Source organism: Lampris incognitus, chromosome 14, assembly GCF_029633865.1.
Source record: "Lampris incognitus isolate fLamInc1 chromosome 14, fLamInc1.hap2, whole genome shotgun sequence".
NCBI classification, from domain to species: domain Eukaryota; kingdom Metazoa; phylum Chordata; class Actinopteri; order Lampriformes; family Lampridae; genus Lampris; species Lampris incognitus.
In genome coordinates this window covers 4,494,544-4,518,981 of record NC_079224.1, presented here as the reverse complement: position 1 = coordinate 4,518,981, position 24,438 = coordinate 4,494,544, and positions in this window count along the sequence as shown.

The following is a 24,438-nucleotide window of genomic DNA, read 5'->3' as shown; positions in this document are numbered from 1 at the left end:
CCTTCACCCCTCTTTCAAACCATCTATCTTCTCTGTCCAAAATGTGTACGTTGCTGTCCTCGAAGGAGTGTGTCTTCTCCTTTAGGTGTAGATAGACTGCTGAGTCTTGTCCTGAGGAGTTTGGCCTTCTGTGTTGGGCCATCCGTTTGTGTAGTGGTTGTTTGGTTTCTCCTATGTATAGGTCAGTGCAATCCTCATTGCATTGTACGGCATACACCAGATTGCTTTTCCGGGTGTGTAGTACATGGTCTTTGGGATGAACCAGTCTTTGTGGGAGTGTGTTGCTGGGTTTGAAGTATACCGGGATGCGGTGTTTGTTGAAAATTCTCCTGAGTTTCTCGGAGACCCCAGAAACATACGGGATGACTGTGCTCTTCCTTCTGTTCCTTCTCTCCTCGTCGCTTTGCAACACAGAGCTGACAATGTGCCCAGCAGCACTCAGACCCAACGAGAAGAACACAAACACCTGAGGGGAGCTTTAAAAACCTGTGGCTACCCCAGTTGGACCTTTGTGAAAACTGCAACACATTCCAAAAAGACCAACCAGGTGAACGACGAGTTGGTTTGATTATGGCAACCATCAGTGAAGGGGGAACTGTACCAGTGGACAGAGAGGAGTTGATGATGGAGGTTATCAGGGAGATGATAAAGAGCGAGCATGCTTTAACTAGGGTTGTGGGAATTGGATCCAGGTGACATGTGGAGTTGCTAGACTTAGTAATAAGTTCAAAAATGTGATTTTCAATTGGAAGACTGAAGTCACATAGGACAGTGGATGGGGACAGTTTCATGGCGCTTGCTGATGGTAAGTCAGTCTGCATGAATTGTACTAACTTTGGAGTTGAAAAACTTCAAAAAAGCAGAGTACTGTTCATTAAAATGGTTACTGTTCATATTGGTTTCAGGTGGGTTGAGTAACCCTTTCATTGTGGAGAAGAGATTTCTAGAATTCCCTTCAGCTGTACTGATGATATTTGCATAAAAGGATGTTTAAGCTATTAAAAGAGCATTTTTGTAATGGAGTATATGATCAGAATACATTTGGTTATGAACAGATAGTCCAGTCTTGGTGAAAAGCCTCTCCAGGCGCTGACCTATAGCCTTGAGCTGACGGAGTTCAGGTGTCAAAGATACAACGTTCATTGACAGCTATGTTTCATCACTCAACTAAGTGACAGCTTCAATCAATGATTAAAGCTGTCACTTGCCACGCATATCAATAGCTCTGATAACGACGGGCGTGGCCAAACATTGGTACACAAAAGAGCCACGCATATCTATGGCTCTGTTAGCGACGGGCGTTGGTAGACATCGGGACACAAAGAGCCATGGACATCAATAGCTCTGACAACGACCCCTAGAGGATAAATTCTGAGTCTCATCACCAGCCAGTCAGACTAGCTTGGTCTAGTCAGAAAGGCACGAACTGAGGAAGCCTCTTGGATGAGAGGCGCAACGTCTTCACGGATATATACCAAGTCCAGTTGCACTTGATTCAACTCCTTTGGATAACCATGACCTGGATGAATGAGAACATTCACAGACAAGCTTCAATCAACCTTCTTTGATTTTCTTACCTGGATTATTGAGCATGCATCAAGACGTAGTTCAGGTGTGTACCAGGGAGAAGTGTGGGCAAATGAGACAACCCATGTTTTCAGAGGGGCTGAAGTATCAAGTGCAGAAGATAAACTATCATGGTAGTAGTCCATAAAATCAGGGAGTGAGGACGTGCAGCAGGAATGGGAATAGTCAAATGGATGTTTTCAGCAGGTCCATAATGTAAGTATGTGGATGAGAATAGGATAAGATAGAAGGTAATGTTGTATGGGGGGAAATAAAAAGAATAAAAGGCAAATGCCAGACAGAAAAAGTGCCTGGGGGAGAGAGAAGTAAGCCCCAAATGAGGTGAACTAATCTGCCCTGGTTAAAGGCTGAAAGAGGAAGTCGAGATCAGGTGTCCCCAAACTAGCTGATGGCCCTCCAGCTCTTCCTACAAGGTCCCTGCTATTGAGTAAAACACCATCCAACAGAGAGGGCCAAAGGACCATCACACTGTGTTCCACAGAATACCATCTGTGCAGCGCAGTGTGCTATGTGCACGCTCTGCTATGTGTCGCTTGTACACATAGCATTAACTCGGTTTTAATGACTCTAATAACTGTACTGATCACAATGATTTAATACTTTATACATTTAAAATTAACCAAAATTTCAGTTAATCCTTCAACACCAATAATAAAAATAAAATGTATTATGATATTACTTTTCAAGATTTTTTTAATGTATTTTACATTTATTAGACAGTGATAGTGAAAGGCACGCAGGAAATGGGAGAGAAAGGGTTATGACATGCAACAAATGTCATCAGCTGGAATCGAACCAGCGACTGTTGCAACTATGTGGCCTGCACTGTAACCATTCAGCTACAGAGGCACCCCAGTTTATTATGGTTATTATTACTACAATCACTATCATCATCTTAGCAAGTAGAAGCAGATAGGAGTTGTCTTCACAACATCTTGCAGTGTTTAGGGTTAGGGTTGCAGCAGTGTTTAGGGTTAGGGTTACTGCAGTGGTTAGGGTACTGCAGTGGTTAGGGTACTGCAGTGGTTAGGGTACTGCAGTGGTTAGGGTTGCTGCAGTGGTTAGGGTTACTGCAGTGTTTAGGGTTACTGCAGTGGTTAGGGTTGCTGCAGTGGTTAGGGTTACTGCAGTGGTTAGGGTTACTGCAGTGTTTAGGGTTACTGCAGTGGTTAGGGTTAGGGTTACTGCAGTGGTTAGGGTTAGGGTTACTGCAGTGGTTAGGGTTAGGGTTGCAGCAGTGGTTAGGGTTGCAGCAGTGGTTAGGGTTAGGGTTGCAGCAGTGGTTAGGGTTGCAGCAGTGGTTAGGGTTAGGGTTGCAGCAGTGGTTAGGGTTGCAGCAGTGGTTAGGGTTAGGGTTGCAGCAGTGGTTAGGATTACTGCAGTGGTTAGGGTTAGGGTTGCAGCAGTGGTTAGGGTTGCAGCAGTGGTTAGGGTTAGGGTTGCAGCAGTGGTTAGGGTTAGGGTTAAAACAGTGGTTAGGGTTGCAGCAGTGGTTAGGGTTAGGGTTGCAGCAGTGGTTAGGGTTAGGGTTACTGCAGTGGTTAGGGTTGCAGCAGTGGTTAGGGTTAGGGTTGCAGCAGTGGTTAGGGTTGCAGCAGTGGTTAGGGTTAGGGTTGCAGCAGTGGTTAGGGTTGCAGCAGTGGTTAGGGTTGCGGTTGCAGCAGTGGTTAGGGTTGCAGCAGTGGTTAGGGTTAGGGTTGCAGCAGTGGTTAGGATTACTGCAGTGGTTAGGGTTAGGGTTGCAGCAGTGGTTAGGGTTGCAGCAGTGGTTAGGGTTAGGGTTGCAGCAGTGGTTAGGGTTAGGGTTACTGCAGTGGTTAGGGTTGCAGCAGTGGTTAGGGTTAGGGTTGCAGCAGTGGTTAGGGTTGCAGCAGTGGTTAGGGTTAGGGTTGCAGCAGTGGTTAGGGTTGCAGCAGTGGTTAGGGTTAGGGTTGCAGCAGTGGTTAGGGTTGCAGCAGTGGTTAGGGTTAGGGTTGCAGCAGTGGTTAGGATTACTGCAGTGGTTAGGGTTAGGGTTGCAGCAGTGGTTAGGGTTGCAGCAGTGGTTAGGGTTAGGGTTGCAGCAGTGGTTAGGGTTAGGGTTAAAACAGTGGTTAGGGTTAAAACAGTGGTTAGGGTTAGGGTTAAAACAGTGGTTAGGGTTGCAGCAGTGGTTAGGGTTAGGGTTGCAGCAGTGGTTAGGGTTAGGGTTGCAGCAGTGGTTACGGTTAGGGTTAAAACAGTGGTTAGGGTTGCAGCAGTGGTTAGGGTTGGAGCAGTGGTTAGGGTTAGGGTTGCAGCAGTGGTTAGAGTAGTAATACCTTGGCCACAGTTGGTGAGTCTCGTCCATGACTGGAGGTGAGTGGAGGACTCGGGGGGTGTCGGGACGACTGGAAAACAGAAGCTGAAGAGCTCTTCACACGATGAGCTACAATGGGAGACCCCGGGCTGGCCGGCCTGTGTTCAGCCTGTGTCCCAGAAGCTGAGGGGTTAGGAGGAGGGGGTCTTACTGAAAATCGGGGCTGGGGTTTTGGAGAGCTCTCAGGGACAGGAGGGTCACTGCAGGGACCCTGGTTTGCTCCCAACTCCTCTCGAGGCTCCACTGTTGTGATGGACTCAGGGAGGTGTGGATGATTTTCTGAAACACATCTGAGAGGAACATTAAAAAAATGAGTGTGTGTGTGTGGGGGGGGGGGGGGGCATGTCTTCTTCAATCTCGAACTTCGTCAGTGTTGTGATATCTGATGTATGATACATTTATTCAAAGAAATAAAAAATGAGTCGGTCAAACAAGCATTCCTCAATTTCAACATTTTACATTTGAAGGAAAAGGTAGTGAGTATAGTGATATTTTAAAGAAAAGGTAGTAAGTACAGTATTATTTGAAGGAAAAGGTAGTAAGTATAGTGATATTTTAAAGAAAAGGTAGTGAGTACAGTGATATTTGAAGAAAAAGGTAGTAAGTACAGTGATATTTGAAGAAAAAGTTAGTGAGTACAGTGATATTTGAAGGAAAAGGTAGTAAGTACAGTGATATTTGAAGGAAAAGGTAGTGAGTACAGTGATATTTGAAGGAAAAGGTAGTGAGTAGAGTGATATTTGAAGGAAAAGGTAGTAAGTACATTGATATTTGAAGGAAAAGGAAGTGAGTACAGTGATATTTGAAGGGAAAGGAAGTGAGTACAGTGATATTTGAAAGAAAAGGTAGTAAGTACAGTGATATTTGAACGAAAAGGTAGTAAGTATAGTGATATTTTAAAGAAAAGGTAAGTACAGTGATATTTGAAGGAAAAGGTAGTAAGTACAGTGATATTTGAAGGAAAAGGTAGTGAGTACAGTGATATTTGAAGGAAAAGGTAGTAAGCACAGTGTTATTTGAAAGAAAAGGTAGTAAGTACAGTGATATTTGAAAAAAAGGTAGGAAGTACAGTGCTTTTGAAGGATAAGGTAGTGAGTACAGTGATGTTTGAAAGAAAAGGTAGTGAGTACAGTGATATTTGAAAGAAAAGGTAGTGAGTACAGTGATATTTGAAAGAAAAGGTAGTAAGTACAGTGCTTTTGAAGGATAAGGTAGTGAGTACAGTGATATTTGAAAGAAAATGTAGTAAGTACAGTGATATTTGAAGGAAAAGGTAGTAAGTACAGTGATATTTGAAGGAAAAGGTAGTAAGTACAGTGATATTTGAAGGAAAAGGTAGTAAGTACAGTGATATTTATAGGAAAAGGTAGTAAGTACAGTGATATTTGAAGGAAAAGGTAGTAAGTACAGTGATATTTGAAGGAAAAGGTAGTAAGTACAGTGATATTTGAAGGAAAAGGTAGTAAGTACAGTGATATTTGAAAGAAAATGTAGTAAGTACAGTGATATTGGAAGGAAAATGTAGTAAGTACAGGTATATTTGAAAGAAAAGGTAAGTACAGTGATATTTGAAAGAAAAGGTAGTAAGTACAGTGATATTTGAAGGATAAGGTAGTAAGTACAGGTATATTTGAAAGAAAAGGTAAGTACAGTGATATTTGAAAGAAAAGGTAGTAAGTACAGTGATATTTGAAGGATAAGGTAGTAAGTACAGTGTTATTTGAAGGAAATGGTAGTAAGTACAGTGATATTTGAAGGAAAAGGTAGTAAGTACAGTGATATTTGAAAGAAAAGGTAGTAAGTACAGTGATATTTGAACGAAAAGGTAGTAAGTACAGTGATATTTGAAAGAAAAGGTAGTGAGTACAGTGATATTTGAAAGAAAAGGTAGTGAGTACAGTGATATTTGAAGGATAAGGTAGTAAGTACAGTGATATTTGAAGGATAAAGTAGTGAGTACAGTGATATTTGAAGGATAAGGTAGTAAGTACAGTGATATTTGAAGGATAAAGTAGTGAGTACAGTGATATTTGAAGGATAAGGTAGTAAGTACAGTGATATTTGAAGGAAAAGGTAGTAAGTACAGTGATATTTGAAAGAAAAGGTAGTAAGTACAGTGATATTTGAAAGAAAAGGTAGTAAGTACAGTGATATTTGAAGGAAATGGTAGTAAGTACAGTGATATTTGAAGGATAAAGTAGTGAGTACAGTGATATTTGAAGGAAAAGGTAGTAAGTACAGTGATATCTGAAGGATAAGGTAGTAAGTACAGTGATATCTGAAGGATAAGGTAGTGAGTACAGTGATATTTGAAGGATAAGGTAGTGAGTACAGTGATATCTGACGGATAAGGTAGTGAGTACAGTGATATTTGAAGGATAAGGTAGTGAGTACAGTGATATTTGAAGGATAAAGTAGTGAGTACAGTGATATTTGAAGGAAAAGGTAGTAAGTACAGTGATATCTGAAGGATAAGGTAGTAAGTACAGTGATATCTGAAGGATAAGGTAGTGAGTACAGTGATATCTGAAGGATAAAGTAGTAAGTACAGTGATATCTGAAGGATAAGGTAGTGAGTACAGTGATATTTGAAGGATAAAGTAGTGAGTACAGTGTTATTTGAAGGAAATGGTAGTAAGTACAGTGATATTTGAAGGAAAAGGTAGTAAGTACAGTGATATTTGAAAGAAAAGGTAGTAAGTACAGTGATATTTGAACGAAAAGGTAGTAAGTACAGTGATATTTGAAAGAAAAGGTAGTGAGTACAGTGATATTTGAAAGAAAAGGTAGTGAGTACAGTGATATTTGAAGGATAAGGTAGTAAGTACAGTGATATTTGAAGGATAAAGTAGTGAGTACAGTGATATTTGAAGGATAAGGTAGTAAGTACAGTGATATCTGAAGGATAAGGTAGTGAGTACAGTGATATCTGAAGGATAAAGTAGTAAGTACAGTGATATCTGAAGGATAAGGTAGTGAGTACAGTGATATTTGAAGGAAAAGGTAGTAAGTACAGTGATATTTGAAAGAAAAGGTAGGAAGTACAGTGCTTTTGAAGGATAAGGTAGTGAGTACAGTGATATTTGAAAGAAAAGGTAGTGAGTACAGTGATATTTGAAAGAAAAGGTAGTGAGTACAGTGATATTTGAAAGGAAATGTAGTAAGTACAGTGCTTTTGAAGGATAAGGTAGTGAGTACAGTGATATTTGAAAGAAAATGTAGTAAGTACAGTGATATTTGAAGGAAAAGGTAGTAAGTACAGTGATATTTGAAGGAAAAGGTAGTAAGTACAGTGATATTTGAAAGAAAATGTAGTAAGTACAGTGATATTTGAAAGAAAAGGTAGTAAGTACAGTGCTTTTGAAGGAAAAGGTAGTAAGTACAGTGATATTTGAAGGAAAAGGTAGTAAGTACAGTGATATTTGAAAGAAAATGTAGTAAGTACAGTGATATTTGAAAGAAAAGGTAGTGAGTACAGTGATATTTTAAAGAAAAGGTAGTGAGTACAGTGATATTTGAAGGATAAGGTAGTGAGTACAGTGATATTTGAAGGATAAGGTAGTGAGTACAGTGATATTTGAAGGATAAAGTAGTGAGTACAGTGATATTTGAAGGATAAAGTAGTGAGTACAGTGATAGTTGAAGGAAAACATAGTAAGTACAGTGATATTTGAAGGATAAGGTAGTAAGTACAGTGATATTTGAAGGATAAGGTAGTAAGTACAGGGATATTTGAAGGATAAAGTAGTGAGTACAGTGATATTTGAAAGAAAAGGTAGGAAGTACAGTGCTTTTGAAGGATAAGGTAGTGAGTACAGTGATATTTGAAAGAAAAGGTAGTGAGTACAGTGATATTTGAAAGAAAAGGTAGTGAGTACAGTGATATTTGAAAGAAAAGGTAGTAAGTACAGTGCTTTTGAAGGATAAGGTAGTGAGTACAGTGATATTTGAAAGAAAATGTAGTAAGTACAGTGATATTTGAAGGAAAAGGTAGTAAGTACAGTGATATTTGAAGGAAAAGGTAGTAAGTACAGTGATATTTGAAAGAAAATGTAGTAAGTACAGTGATATTTGAAAGAAAAGGTAGTGAGTACAGTGATATTTTAAAGAAAAGGTAGTGAGTACAGTGATATTTGAAGGATAAGGTAGTGAGTACAGTGATATTTGAAGGATAAGGTAGTGAGTACAGTGATATTTGAAGGATAAAGTAGTAAGTACAGTGATATTTGAAGGATAAAGTAGTGAGTACAGTGATATTTGAAGGATAAAGTAGTGAGTACAGTGATATTTGAAGGAAAACATAGTAAGTACAGTGATATTTTAAGGATAAGGTAGTAAGTACAGTGATATTTGAAGGATAAGGTAGTACGTACAGTGATATCTGAAGGATAAGGTAGTAAGTACAGTGATATTTGAAGGATAAGGTAGTGAGTACAGTGTTATCTGAAGGATAAGGTAGTAAGTACAGTGATATCAGAAGGATAAGGTAGTGAGTACAGTGATATTTGAAGGATAAGGTAGTGAGTACAGTGATATCTGAAGGATAAGGTAGTAAGTACAGTGATATTTGAAGGATAAGGTAGTGAGTACAGTGATATCTGAAGGATAAGGTAGTAAGTACAGTGATATTTGAAGGATAAGGTAGTAAGTACAGTGATATCTGAAGGATAAGGTAGTACGTACAGTGATATCTGAAGGATAAGGTAGTAAGTACAGTGATATCTGAAGGATAAGGTAGTGAGTACAGTGATATTTGAAGGATAAGGTAGTACGTACAGTGATATCTGAAGGATAAGGTAGTAAGTACAGTGATATCTGAAGGATAAGGTAGTGAGTACAGTGATATCTGAAGGATAAGGTAGTGAGTACAGTGATATCTGAAGGATAAGGTAGTAAGTACAGTGATATTTGAAGGATAAGGTAGTAAGTACAGTGATATCTGAAGGATAAGGTAGTGAGTACAGTGATATTTGAAGGATAAGGTAGTACGTACAGTGATATCTGAAGAATAAGGTAGTAAGTACAGTGATATCTGAAGGATAAGGTAGTGAGTACAGTGATATCTGAAGGATAAGGTAGTGAGTACAGTGATATCTGAAGGATAAGGTAGTAAGTACAGTGATATTTGAAGGATAAGGTAGTAAGTACAGTGATATCTGAAGGATAAGGTAGTGAGTACAGTGATATTTGAAGGATAAGGTAGTGAGTACAGTGATATTTGAAGGATAAGGTAGTAAGTACAGTGTTATTTGAAGGATAAGGTAGTGAGTACAGTGATATCTGAAGGATAAGGTAGTAAGTACAGTGTTATTTGAAGGATAAGGTAGTGAGTACAGTGATATCTGAAGGATAAGGTAGTAAGTACAGTGATATCTGAAGGATAAGGTAGTGAGTACAGTGATATCTGAAGGATAAGGTAGTGAGTACAGTGATATTTGTTCCCGTTGTTGGGCACTAAGTCTTATGTGGCCTGAGAGCAGAAATAATACACAGCAAGCTTACTTGTTAAAGAGACACTTGCATGTAAACCCGACCTGTCCTGTTGTTGGTCGATGTAAGCGTGTGGATGTGGGCCATGACACAGATGGTGGCCCTAAAATCACACGTATGGCCAGACGAGAGATGTCGGCGGTCGAATCATATTTCCGGTTGGTGAAAACGTGGTAACTTGCCGCGTCATGAATTATCATTAGCATAGAGGGCGTGTCCGTAGCGGACGCTATAAAAGCGGAGACGCCCCCTTTTGGCTCGAAGGAATACAGCTGAGCAACATATTCGTGAGGCGAGTCGTCAACTTCCACTGAGAAAGAGGACTTGTCTTCCACTTCCACTTCCACACCCCCCCCACCTCAAAGCTGCTGTCGGTGGTCTCGTCGTTCGCCATTTGTTTTGTTTTGTTTTGTAAAGTGACGACAGAGCAGGTAGGGGGGCTGTCACCAGTGAATTCTCGTTTTTCTACAGCAAGCGGTTTAGCCCCAGTGTTTAGCCCACCCAGCCACACCCACAGGACCACCCTGAACTTCAGTAGCCAACAGCTATGAAACCATAAAACCAGTGCGCTCAGAAACAGCACAAAAGTACCTAGTTAACATTGATATGATTTTGTTAAGAATGTTTAACTTTTTCCTTTTTTGAGGTTCCCCCCTTGTTATCCCCAGTTGTACTTGGCCAATTACCCCACTCTTCCAAACCGTCCCGGTCTCTGCTCCACCTCCTCTGCTGATCCGGGGAGGGCTGCAGACTACCACATGCCTCCTCCCATACAGGTGGAGTCACCAGCCGCTTCTTTTCACCTGACAGTGAGGAGTTTCACCAGGGGGACGTAGCGCGTGGGAGGATCACGCTATTTCACCCAATCAAAATCTAAATACGTCAACAAGCCCGAGCAGGTGGGCGAGCGACAGTCCGGCCAACAACATCAAGATGCTCTGCACGATCCAGCCAAATCCTGAAGTATCAGATAACATCCCTAACGCCCTAATATCCTGTTTTACTTCACACCACATCACATCACATCACATCACATCACATCACATCCTGTTTTACTTCACACCACATCACATCCTGTTTTACTTCACACGACATCACCTCCTGTTTTACTTCACACCACATCCTGTTTTACTTCACATCACATCACATCCTGTTTTACTTCACACCACATCACATCCTGTTTTACTTCACACCACATCCTGTTTTACTTCACACCACATCACATCCTGTTTTACTTCACACCACATCCTGTTTTACTTCACACCACATCCTGTTTTCTCACATCACATCCTGTTTTACCTCACATCACACCACATCCTGTTGTACTTCACATCACACCACAGCCTGTTTTACTTCACATCACATCCTATTTCACTTCACATCACATCACATCACATCCTGTTTTACTTCACATCATACCACATCCTGTTTTACTCCACATCACATCCTGTTTTACTTCACATCACACCCTGTTTTACTTCACACCACATCACATCCTGTTTTACTTCACACCACATCCTGTTTTACTTCACACCACATCACATCCTGTTTTACTTCACACCACATCCTGTTTTACTTCACACCACATCACATCCTGGTTTACTTCACACCACATCCTGTTTTACTTCACATCACACCACATCCTGTTTTACTTCACATCACATCCTGTTTTACTTCACATCACATCACACCACATCCTGTTTTACTTCACATCACATCACACCACATCCTGTTTTACTTCACATCACATCCTGTTTTACTTCACATCACATCCGGTTTTACTTCACACCACATCCTGTTTTACTCCTCATCTCATCGCATGATGGATGCATGATGCCCTCTGGATGCTGTTCAGCATCATCTAAAGCAGAGCGGCGGTGGATAGAATGGTACCTGCGCAGCGCCCCGAGTGCCTCGGTCAGGGCTTTGACCCTCTTCAGCATGCTGTCCATCTTATGAGGCTCCTCCTTCAGGAAGCGCACTGCCTCCACCTCCACCCGCAACACCGCCCGCATCTTGGACTGCAGCTCTGGGAACTCACCTTGTACAGAAAGAGGGAGAGGAGGAAAGAAGTGAAGACTCACTCCTGTCTGTAGCTCCTAGTGACTGACACATTAAACTTTAAACAGACAACGAACAGAATAGGCTGTTGAAAGCTGCACAGCGGAAACTAGGACCGCCAGCGGTACACGACGCGGCACTTGCTTTCAGTTGACTGTGATTCCCACAATTCCATGCTGTGGCGAACTCAGGGGGCAGCCGGGAACTGCCACAGCCGGGGCGCGAACCCGGGTCTCCGGCACCATGGGCGACTGTGCTAACCAGTCCTGGCACCATGGGCGACTGTGCTAACCAGTCCTGGCACCATGGGCGACTGTGCTAACCAGTCCTGGCACCACGGGCGACTGTGCTAACCAGTCCTGGCACCACGGGCGACTGTGCTAACCAGTCCTGGCACCACGGGCGACTGTGCTAACCAGTCCTGGCACCACGGGCGACTGTGTTAACCAGTCCTGGCACCACGGGCGACTGTGCTAACCAGTCCTGGCACCAAGGGCGACTGTGCTAACCAGTCCTGGCACCAAGGGCGACTGTGTTAACAAATCCTGGCACCACGGGCGACTGTGTTAACCAGTCCTGGCACCACGGGCGACTGTGCTAACCAGTCCTGGCACCACGGGCGACTGTGTTAACCAGTCCTGGCACCACGGGCGACTGTGTTAACCAGTCCTGGCACCACGGGCGACTGTGCTAACCAGTCCTGGCACCACGGGCGACTGTGCTAACCAGTCCTGGCACCACGGGCGACTGTGTTAACCAGTCCTGGCACCACGGGCGACTGTGTTAACCAGTCCTGGCACCACGGGCGACTGTGCTAACCAGTCCTGGCACCACGGGCGACTGTGCTAACCAGTTGAGGGTCGCCCGTGGTGCTGGAGACCCGGGTTCACGCCCCGGCTGCCTCCTGAAATCGCTACAATATGCATTAGATAAATGTTTGTCTATAAATATGTAAAATGCGTCACTTCCTGTGTGCCAGTAAAGAGTTTGTGGACAGCAAACAATAAATAGGCAAATTGACAAATCCATGTCACAAAATTTAGTTTTTTTTTTGTTTAGTTTCACTGGGGCTTGGGGGGGGGGGCATTTTCAACACTAAGAGCAATTAAAAGGTGATAGTTTACCATAAAACACCCCCTCAACCAACTTCAGTCTATGTACACATGCTTGTTTATCACCGGGAGGGTAATCAGATGTGCCTTGTGCACTGCACTGCTAAATACTGTCTACATTTCCCAGAGTAGTCAGTCATAGACCAGAACACTCATTTGGACAGATGCTCGTGACAGTGTACATCATCGTCATCATGATCCTTTACGTGGTGCCACTTTAACCACTCACTTTTCAGAGTGGCCAGCGCCTCCCCAACCCTGCGAAGGCTGACTGCACCCTCCTCTACCTCCTTCAGAGTGACGAGCAGAGGACTCGGGCTGGAGGCACAGTGTCTCTTCAGATGGTCCACATAGTCCTCCATCTCGCTGAGGAAGAGGAAGACGAAGACGGAAGGGCAGAGACATGATAGGCGACAGAGGGAGTGTTAAACAAGGGGAAATAATGACTCCTGAAGATTGAAAAATTAACAAGGCATAGTAACAATTGATAAACACAAGATGGCAGCAGAGAGTTACATTTTAGTACTTTGTGACCCTTGTGTAGTCCACACATTGTGTATACCACCCTAGTTTTAAGGGTCATTTATGATCCGCCTTCATTAAACCCCTAAATTAAAGCAACGTAATTTAATTTTAAACCCCAAATCTATTCTGCACGAAGAAACAAGCTGTCATTCATCACAAAGTGTGGGACTACCTGGGTTTTCCCTCTGCACACTGCAGAAAGACTGCATTTAATCACTGGACACCCCTCGTTTTTACTACAACACACCTGTCATACTTGTTTTGCTGACTAAAGTAGAAATTTACTCTCATTATCATTACCATCATTATTATTATTATTATTATTATTATAATTATAATTATTACTATCATCATCATCATTATTATTATTATTGATATGGTGATGTTATTATTGCTTAAGGTACTGCATTGGTGTAAACATGAACTTTTTAGCAAGCGCTAGTACTTGCACAGCCTAAGAAAGTAGCAGAAATGTGCAAAAAGTAGTTTTTTTCTTAGGGTCAAACATGACCCTAGGCCTAGACCCTAAGACAATCTTAGTAATCTAATGCCCTAGTACCCTACCCTGTGGGGTACCGCTTTCATGGAAATTCGAACAAAAACAACGTCTGACTTCTTCTAATGTCGGGGTCCCTGTAGGAAAAGTCACCACGTGTCAGGTTGAAGGAAGATCCCATAGAGTCTGTTCTCTACTGTTCAGCCCTGTTATGGGTCATTCTGGCCTGAGACAACAGAAGACAACAGACGAGTTCAGACGCCTGTTAGGTTGTCCTGGAGTTAACACAGGCTTACTTTAGATATGAGGAGAGATATGTAAATAAAGAGTCTAAACAACATGCTTTAACAGTGTTTTACTTCCAGCTTTACACATTTGCAGGTGGTTTTGATGTTTAGCCAGTCCTCTGTTGTTATGATGCCGTTTATTTTAGAAGACTCACTTGAGACCTTAAAGTGACTGATAGCAACACTGAAACAGTCCCTCAAATCCTGCAGAAGCAACAGTATGCAATATATATCACTAGTAATATACGTATATATGAGTAATATATATCAGATATCAGTAGTAATAGTGTGATATATATGAGTAATATATCAATAGTAATAGCATGATAATATGAGTAACATATATCAATAGTAATAGTATATTATATATATATATATATATATATATATATATATATATATATATATATATATATATATCAGTAGCACCGGTGTGATGCTGGATATAAGGCTTTGTTTCAGTCATGTAAATAAGCCACCACAAATCCTTCTGGCACAGGAAACAGCCAGTTTCTCATGGTGACTGCTTATCATGGTGAATGTTTATCATGGTGACAATTTATAATGGTGACTGTTTATCATGGTGAATGTTTATCATGGTGACTGTTTATCATGCTGACAGTTTATCATGGTGACAGTTTATCATGGTGAATGTTTATCATGGTGACAATTTATAATGGTGACTGCTTATCATGGTGACTGCTTATCATGGTGAATGTTTATCATGGTGACTGTTTATCATGGTGACTGTTTATCATGGTGAATGTTTATCATGCTGACAATTTATAATGGTGACTGCTTATCATGGTGACTGTTTATCATGGTGAATGTTTATCATGCTGACAATTTATAATGGTGACTGCTTATCATGGTGAATGTTTATCATGGTGACTGTTTATCATGCTGACAGTTTATCATGGTGACTGTTTATCATGGTGACAGTTTATCATGCTGACAGTTTATCATGGTGACAGTTTATCATGGTGAATGTTTATCATGCTGACAGTTTATCATGGTGACTGTTTATCATGGTGACAGTTTATCATGCTGACAGTTTATCATGGTGAGCGTCTGAAGAGTTTTGTTGAGACATTCCTGCAGAAACTGGTCTGACAGCAACTGTAAGTTGACGAGGCAAACAGATCTGCATCAGTGTGTGTGTAGGTGTGAAACTGTAACACAAAATTACTTTTACTACCAGGAGTCTTTCAGCTGGTTCCTCTATAGGAGCTCCTGCTGTGAACACCGATACTGACTCAACTGTTCACTCTTTCTGCTGGGTGTGTGTGTGTATACACTGAATGTCAACAGTCTAGCTCTGTTACTTTACGGACCTTGTAGTTGCTACACAGTGCCAGCATGACAACAACATCAGGCTTTACTGGCTGACACTGAGTAAAGATAACACTTCCACCCATCCATTACCCAAACCACTTATCCTGCTCTCAGGGTCACGGGGATGCTGGAGCCTATCCCAGCAGTCATTGGGCGGGAGATTGGGAGACACCCTGGACAGGCGGCCAGACCTTCACACAGGTCTGTGTTTTGTTTACTGTTGAAACTGGCTGCTGTGTTTTGTTTTCTGTTGAAACTGGCTGCTATGTTTTGTTTACCTCTGAAACTGGCTGCTATGTTTTGTTTGCTGTTGAAATTGGCTGCTGTGTTTTGTTTACTGTTGAAACTGGCTGCTATGTTTTGTTTACTGTTGAAACCAGCTGCTATGTTTTGTTTACTGTTGAAACTGGCTGCTATGTTTTGTTTACTGTTGAAACCGGCTGCTATATTTTGTTTACTGTTGAAACTGGCTGCTGTATTTTGTTTACTGTTGAAACTGGCTGCTATGTTTTGTTTACTGTTGAAACTGGCTGCTATGTTTTGTTTACTGTTGAAACTGGCTGCTATGTTTTGTTTACTGTTGAAACTGGCTGCTATGTTTTGTTTACTGTTGAAACTGGCTGCTATGTTTTGTTTACTGTTGAAACCGGCTGGTATATTTTGTTTACTGTTGAAACTGGCTGCTGTATTTTGTTTACTGTTGAAACTGGCTGCTATGTTTTGTTTACTGTTGAAACCAGCTGCTATGTTTTCTTTACTGTTGAAACTGGCTGCTGTATTTTGTTTACTGTTGAAACTGGCTGCTATGTTTTGTTTACTGTTGAAACTGGCTGCTATGTTTTGTTTACTGTTGAAACCAGCTGCTATATTTTGTTTACTGTTGAAACTGGCTGCTATGTTTTGTTTACTGTTGAAACCAGCTGCTATATTTTGTTTACTGTTGAAACTGGCTGCTGTATTTTGTTTACTGTTGAAACTGGCTGCTATGTTTTGTTTACTGTTGAAACTGGCTGCTATGTTTTGTTTACTGTTGAAACCAGCTGCTATATTTTGTTTACTGTTGAAACTGGCTGCTATGTTTTGTTTACTGTTGAAACCAGCTGCTATATTTTGTTTACTGTTGAAACTGGCTGCTGTATTTTGTTTACTGTTGAAACCAGCTGCTATATTTTGTTTACTGTTGAAACTGGCTGCTGTATTTTGTTTACTGTTGAAACTGGCTGCTATGTTTTGTTTACTGTTGAAACTGGCTGCTATGTTTTGTTTACTGTTAAAAATGGCTGCTATGTTTCGTTTACTTTTGAAACTGGCTGCTAGGCTTTGTTTGCTGTTGAAACTGGCTGCTATGTTTCGTTTACTTTTGAAACTGGCTGCTATGTTTCGTTTACTTTTGAAACTGGCTGCTAGGCTTTGTTTGCTGTTGAAACTGGCTGCTATGTTTCGTTTACTGTTGAAAACTGACTGCTATGTTTTACATGATGTGCATGATGTGCATGTGGATGTCAGATGCCAGAGGACAACAGTACTAATATGTTGATGTTTCAATGAGCCTGAGTCAGATGACAACAGGCCTACCGCCGGGTTGTTAAAAGTAAAACAAAAAAACGTTAAGCTTTTCCAAGACAAAAGGCATTTAAACAGATGTTGTTTGGATGGAAACAAGACATTTATTGAAGAGAAAGGTGGAAAAAAAACTATGATTGATGTTAATATTTGCAAATAAATATTTAGAATGAATCACTTTTCTCTTGGTGTGTGTGTACGGGCCGGGGGGGGGGTCAGCTTTTCTTAGAAACAAGTAGGGGGGCTCAAAGGAAAAAAGGTTGGGAACCACTTTCCCAGAGGATGGTGACATAATTGTTCTCAGTGACCGTTTTTGGCTGATGTTCGTACCACTTCTCAGTCGGTTTGACCTTGTAACTCCTGCAGATCTTCCGGGCAGCCTGGGACAATGTGGTCGATGGTTTCTTCCTACATTCCACAGATACTGAATTTTGGTTCTGTTCCATCTTTGATGATGCGATGGTGGTAGGATCTGCTTGCCAGGCTCTGGTCTTGTGCAGCGATTATCAGGCCCTCCGTCTCTGCTTTCAGCCCGGTGCTCCTCAGCCACTGGTGTGTCTTTTGTTGGTTCACGTCTTTCATGCCTTTTGGGTACTTCCTGTGCATTGCTTTGTCCTCCCAGGTTTTTTGCAGTTGCCGCTGGCCATGGCGTTTTGCCTTCTGCTTCACTCGTTTGGCGTAGATGGTAGTTGCCTCATGTTCTGTTGATGGGGTCTCTAGGACATCAAGTTCTTTCTTGAACTGTGCAGCTTCTTTATTGATGGAGTAGATCTGACGTTTTACTATTCGGAGGAGTGGGTCATCTGTTTTTGTCAGGTATGCATCCAGCCCGATAGTGACAGTCTTGAAGGTCAGCTCGAGTTGGACTAGGCCTCGTCCTCCGGAAGCTCTAGGTTGGTTCAACCTGTCGACATTTGCTTTCGGGTGGTGCATCTTTTCCATGGTCAGCATCTTTCTTGTCTTGGTGTCTAGTCTCTTGATGTCATTCAGTTTCCAGTTGATGACGTTGAAGCTGTACGTCACTACAGGTATCACTAGGGTGTTGACAGCTTCAATTCGGTTAGCCACATTGAGTTCACTCTACAGTAACATACGCACTCTCCTGTGGTACTCTTTCCGGATCTTCTCCTTCATGGTTGAGTATTGCACGCCATCTCCTTCATTAACTCCTAGGTACTTTTATGTTGTTGTTGTTGTTATTGTTATCATTGTTATTATTATTATTATTGCAAAAATTATTTTTTAGCAAGCGATAGCACTTGTATAGCCTAAGAAAGTAACAGAAATGTGCAGAAAGTAGTTTTTGTCTTAGGTTAAAAAATGGGGGTGTACAGCTTTCATGGAAATATGAACAAAAACAGTGTTTCACTGTTTGTATAGTTGGGGTCACTTTAGGAAAAGATCATATTTCAGGTTGAAAAAAGATCATTTAGAGTCTTTTCTCTACTGTTGAACACTGTTATGGGTCATTTTGACCCGTACACAACAAAAGGGCTAGTCTTATTTTTTGCTCCTTTGATTTAATGATTTATTATTGGTTTATTGATTGCTTTTTCTTTCTTAACATGTGCACTTCTGAGCGTTCTGGGCAACTGTGACAGAAACACTGTTCCCTCAGGATCAACAACATTTTCTGGATCTGAATATCTGAAATAAGTTACATGGGGCGTAAACATAGGAGAGTTTTCTTGTATCTTCACATTAAAGTGAAGTCATAAGGTGTGCAGTACCTATCCCAAACCAACGTTTGTGGTTGCTGATCATTTTGTGATGAGAAATCGGTTACCATCATAATCTCAAACTATAAAAACAAGATAGCACACACTAACAATTTAATACAGCAACAATAGAAGACAGATGTTTCAGCATCAAGCTTTCATCGTTCATTTCACCCATTTCATTTATCATCACTTAAAACTATGAATTGCCTTGGAGCCTCATCTAAACCCATGACATTACATAATACATCTAGCTACGTCAATCTAAGGTTTGTGGGATTGTGTTCCATTGTTCAGTATTTCTAAAACTTCAGAGTAAGTCTTAGATAAGGTCTTAGCATTGCGTGGCTTGGATATGGACTCATCGTAGTATGTTACAGTAGCAAATGCAGCATACTGTTGAGTTATTGAGTTGAAGTTTCAGCAGTTCGTTACCTGAGCTGGGCCAGTACTCTTCCCTGCATGGCCAGGTAGTGGATCCTCTGCTCCTCCATGTCAGCTCTCTGTCTGTCCTCAGCCTCCTCGGACTGAACCAGATGGCCACTCATTAACATCAAGAGCTCCTGGCCTGCCATCCGCAGCATGGAACATATGCTCTCCTGGTTTGCCAACTGGGGAACGATGACGTCACAATTAGGGATAATGCACTTTTTAGTAAATATATACCTCATCTCATTTCATCACCAGCCGCTTCTCCGGGGTCGGGTCAGGGTGGCACTAAACTAAGTAGGACACTCCAGATGTCCCTCTCACCAGCAATGCCCTCCAGCTCCTCATGGGGGATCCCAAGGCATTCCCAGGCCAGATTGGACATGTAGTCCCTCCAGCGAGTTCTGGGTCTACCCCAGGGTCTCCTTCCTGTTGGCCGTGCCTGGAAAACCTCCAAAGGAAGGTGCCCAGGAGGCATCCTAATCAGATGCCTGAGCCACCTAAACTGGCTCCTTTCGACGTGAACAGGATGCTTTGTAAATATATTTTTCTGGCAAGATACATTTAGCCTGTAGAGGTACTCGATGTCAGGTCTGCAGAAATTCTCAAATATTTAAACCCAATATCACCTTGTTGTCTGCTACAGCAGGGTGGATCCCTGCACTGCACTGCTATACACAGTGCAGGGGTGAATTTGCAGGGTTAGAGTCACAAACATGCACAATTTCGTTTATTGATGTTTTGTGCACAATCTGGGGGTTAAAAACAGCCTCTCATGACATAGTTAAATGTTTGTATCTGTGGAGTTACTGTATTTCCCAGACTATAAATCACTGTTTTTTAACTTGTCCTGCTGGTACTGCAACTTATGTTCCAAAGCCACTCATACAATGTAATTTTGTGGGACAAATACAATGCATTTCAAGTAAGGCCACTAGACAGCGCGGGTCGACCCACAAAGCTTATTAGAGAATATCATACATACAACAGGCTCCAAGATAGAGACCTCTCTTCTGGATTAGCAAGTGAAAATGCATCACAGACGAATGTCCTAATCTGATTACAAATTACAAATGGAGTTGTTGAGATAAAAGGTGCAAGATAATGTTTATGTAGCCTAAATAAATAGGAAATTTATTTTCTTAATTTGGACACATTCCGAAATTGAAAGGTGAAATCGCAAGGTGAAGAAACTGAAAGGTGAGGAGTGTGTCCATTTTGGGAACCTCAGAATTGCATCTCTGCTCTTCGCAGATGATGTGGTTTTGTTGGCTTCACCAGAACGCGACCTCCAGCGCACTGGGGCTGGTTTGCAGCTGAGTGCGAGATGGCCGGGAAGAGAGTCAGCACCTCCAAGTCTGAGGCCGTGGTTCTCTACCGGAAAATGGTGGATTGCTCCCTCTGGGTTGGGGATGAGTTGTTGCCTCAGGTGAAGGAGTTCAAGTATCTCGGGGTCTTGTTCACGAGTGAGGGTAGGATGGAGCGGGAGATTGACAGGCAGATTGGTGCAGCATCAGCGGTAATGTGGACGTTGTACTGGATCGTTGTGGTGAAGAGGGAGCTGAGCCAGAAGGCAAAGCTCTCAATTTACCAGTCAGTCTTCGTTCCAACCCTCACCTATGGTGATGAGCTTTGGGTAGTGACCGAAAGGGTGAGATCGCAGATACAAGTGGCTGAAATGAGTTTCCTCCGTAGGGTGTCTGGGCTCAGCCTTAGAGATAGGGTGAGGAGCTCGGACTTCTGGAGGGAGCTCAGAGTAGAGCCGCTGCTCCTTTGCATTGAAAGGAGCCAGGAGGTGGTTCAGGCATCTGATTAGGATGCCTCCTGGGCGCCTTCCTCTGGAGTTTTTCTGGGCACGTCCAACTGGGAGGAGACCCGGAGTTGATCCAGAACACGCTGGAGGGACTACATGTCCAATCTATCCTGGGAACGCCTTGGGATCCCCCAGGAGGAGCTGGAGGGCGTTGCAGGGGAGAGGGCCATCTGGAGTGCCCTACTTACCTTGCTGCCACCGCGACCCCACCCCGGAGAAGCGGCTAAAGATGAGGTGAGTATTTTCTTAATTGTGCTTCCTAATACCGATAGCAGAAACGTTAATGAGGGAGCTTGTCAATAGCATGGTCTTTAATAATTTAGCACTGGTGCCTGTTAAATACGGGTTTCTGTACCCATCCCTTATAGTGGATAGGGAGCACTTTGGGAAAGGCCCAAAGTCAGGTGACAGGAAGTATAAGAATGAACAAATAAAGGAAGAAAGCCTTTTTTACAGTTAATCAAAAGAAGTTAGCAATTTTTGTAATAACGTAGTTGTAATCCCCATGCATGTGGTCCATGATTCAACAGCCTTGACAACACTCAGAAGAAATGAGGAGGAAATCGAGGGAGAATGGGGGTACCTGTAACTGCCTGAGTTGGCTGAGTTGGAGTCGCACCTCAGACACGTTCCTTTTTGCCAAGTGCAGGCTGTGCTGCAGCCCTTTAACTTGGGAAAGGGGCTGGATAACCAAAGGAGCGGGGCTATAGCCGTCAATCAAAGTGTGGTTCCGAGGAGCAGGAACAGGAGACCCCCCTGATATTTAGAAGGAGTTAATAAAAGAAGAGTTTCTACGCTGTTTGGACGGTCACATCAATAATTATTTTCAGTTTATACAGTTAATCTTTTGAATGTGACATGACAGCTGGTTTTCACATTATTGACAAGTGTATCAGTGGAACATGCAAAGTAACGGATTACACAGAGTGTACTGTGGGGATCAAGTCCTCAGATCACACAGGCTGAATTAGGACATTTTTCCAGAGTAATAATTATTAGCTAACTAAGATTTTTAGCTCTTTTTTGGGGGGGGGGGGTTCTCCCCAATTGTACTTGGCTAATTATTGTATTTTGTGAGCCGCCCCGGTCTCTGCTCCACCCCCTCTGCCGATCCGGGGAGGGCTGCAGACTACCACATGCCTCCTCCCATACATGTGGAATCGCCAGCTGCTTCTTCTCACCTGACAGTGAGGAGTTTCACCAGGGGGACGCAGCGCGTGGGATGATCACGCTATCCCCCCTCGAACAGGAGCCCTGACTGACCAGAGGAGGCGCTAATGCAGTGACCAGGGCACATACCCACATCCGGCTTCCCACCCGCAGACACGGCCAGTTGTGTCTGTAGGGACGCCTGACCAAGCTGGAGGCAACACAGGGAATCGAACTGGTGATCCCCGTGTTGGTTGGCAATGGAATAGACCACTACGCTACCGGGACGCCATTCTAAGAGTTTCAGTTTAAATTTAAAAACCAAAAAGATTCCTTACCAGGTCTAATGTTGGTGATGTTCTGCCCATCATTCCCACTAAAACAGACACAGCTGGTTAGCAAACACATCTGATCACGTGGAACAGACTTAACTGTGAAAGTTACTGACAGCCGACAAACCTTCTGAGAAACACACAGTTTGAGGAGGGGTTTAATATGTAGGACAGCTGGGATATGGATTCGGTTTCAGTAGTATCCAATAGTTTGAATACTCAGAAAAGCTGAAATGACCGAGATAGCCGAACAGATGGCTGGGATGAATTTGCGTTAAGGGAAAATGTACACACCTGCTAACGTCCTTGATACCAGCACTATTTGGTCCCACAGCAAGCGCATGTTGCACCAGCCCAGCCAGACTGGCTATCTGCTCCTCCATCGCTTTTATTCTCTCACTGGAAAACACACACAGCAAAGACTGAGTCACTCACCTATGTGAACCCTGACAATGTGCTGAAACGATCACAGAAGTTCCTAGAAAGGTGGATCAGTTCATCTGGACACCACCTTTACTGGGAGGAACGATTCATCATCCCCTAAGTGACCTCTTCAGTATCAGCTGGCTGCAGGTACCCCCACCCTTATAAACAATACAGTGACTGCAGGTACCCCCACCCTTATAAACAACACAGTGACTGCAGGTACCCCCACCCTTATAAACAATACAGTGACTGCAGGTACCCCCACCCTTATAAACAATACAGTGACTGCAGGTGTCCCCACCCTTATAAACAATACAGTGACTGCAGGTACCCCCACCCTTATAAACAACACAGTGACTGCAGGTGTCCCACCCTTATAAACAACACAGTGACTGCAGGTGTCCCCACCCTTATAAACAATACAGTGACTGCAGGGACCCCCACCCTTATAAGCAATACAGTGACTGCAGGTGTCTCCACCCTTATAAACAACACAGTGACTGCAGGTACCCCCACCCTTATAAACAACACAGTGACTGCAGGTACCCCCACCCTTATAAACAATACAGTGACTGCAGGTACCCCCACCCTTATAAACAATACAGTGACTGCAGGTGTCCCCACCCTTATAAACAATACAGTGACTGCAGGTACCCCCACCCTTATAAACAACACAGTGACTGCAGGTGTCCCACCCTTATGAACAACACAGTGACTGCAGGTGTCCCCACCCTTATAAACAATACAGTGACTGCAGGGACCCCCACCCTTATAAACAATACAGTGACTGCAGGTGTCTCCACCCTTATAAACAACACAGTGACTGCAGGTACCCCACCCTTATAAACAATACAGTGGCTGCAGGTACCCCCACCCTTATAAACAATACAGTGACTGCAGGTGTCTCCACCCTTATAAACAACACAGTGACTGCAGGTACCCCCACCCTTATAAACAATACAGTGACTGCAGGTACCCCCACCCTTATAAACAACACAGTGACTGCAGGTACCCCCACCCTTATAAACAATACAGTGACTGCAGGTACCCCCACCCTTATAAACAACACAGTGACTGCAGGTACCCCCACCCTTATAAACAATACAGTGACTGCAGGTACCCCCACCCTTATAAACAATACAGTGGCATAATGACTGCAACAGTTGCGTCACAATCGATACCAGCAATCAGTTTCATATGCAAATATGGGTGTGACCATTAACTAGAGTTACAATGGCCATGTGTGCTATTCACAGAGGCTTTGGGAATAGTTGCAATCAAGGCCCTGTGATGGACTGGCTGTCTCCCCGCCTGCTGCCCAATGACTGCTGGGATAGGCTCCAGCATCCCTGCAACACTGAGAGCAGGATAAGTGGTTTGGATAAGGGATGGATGGATGGATGCAACCACAGCATTGTAAGATGGTGACAGATGTACTCATAGGCCCCCCCTCGGTTCAGGGATGTTCATTCCCTCTCATAGTAGATGGCCTGTTTGACTCCCTGTTCAAACCAGCGTTCCTCTCTATCAAGGATGTGCACATCCTCTGTCATGGGTGTGTGATCTGGGTCATCGGGGCTCTCCCATCCCGACTGGTGTTTCAGTTCACCTACACCCGTGTGCATGGCTGACCGTGATTGCCCGGCTTCACTCACCTGTTCCCTTCTCCGAATGACTGTGCGGCTCCCGCGCACCTGCGCCAAATCTTCCTCCCCCTTCTCCGATTCTCCCTGATGGCTGCCACCCCCCACTGGGTATGTATGCCCCTTGGTTGCTC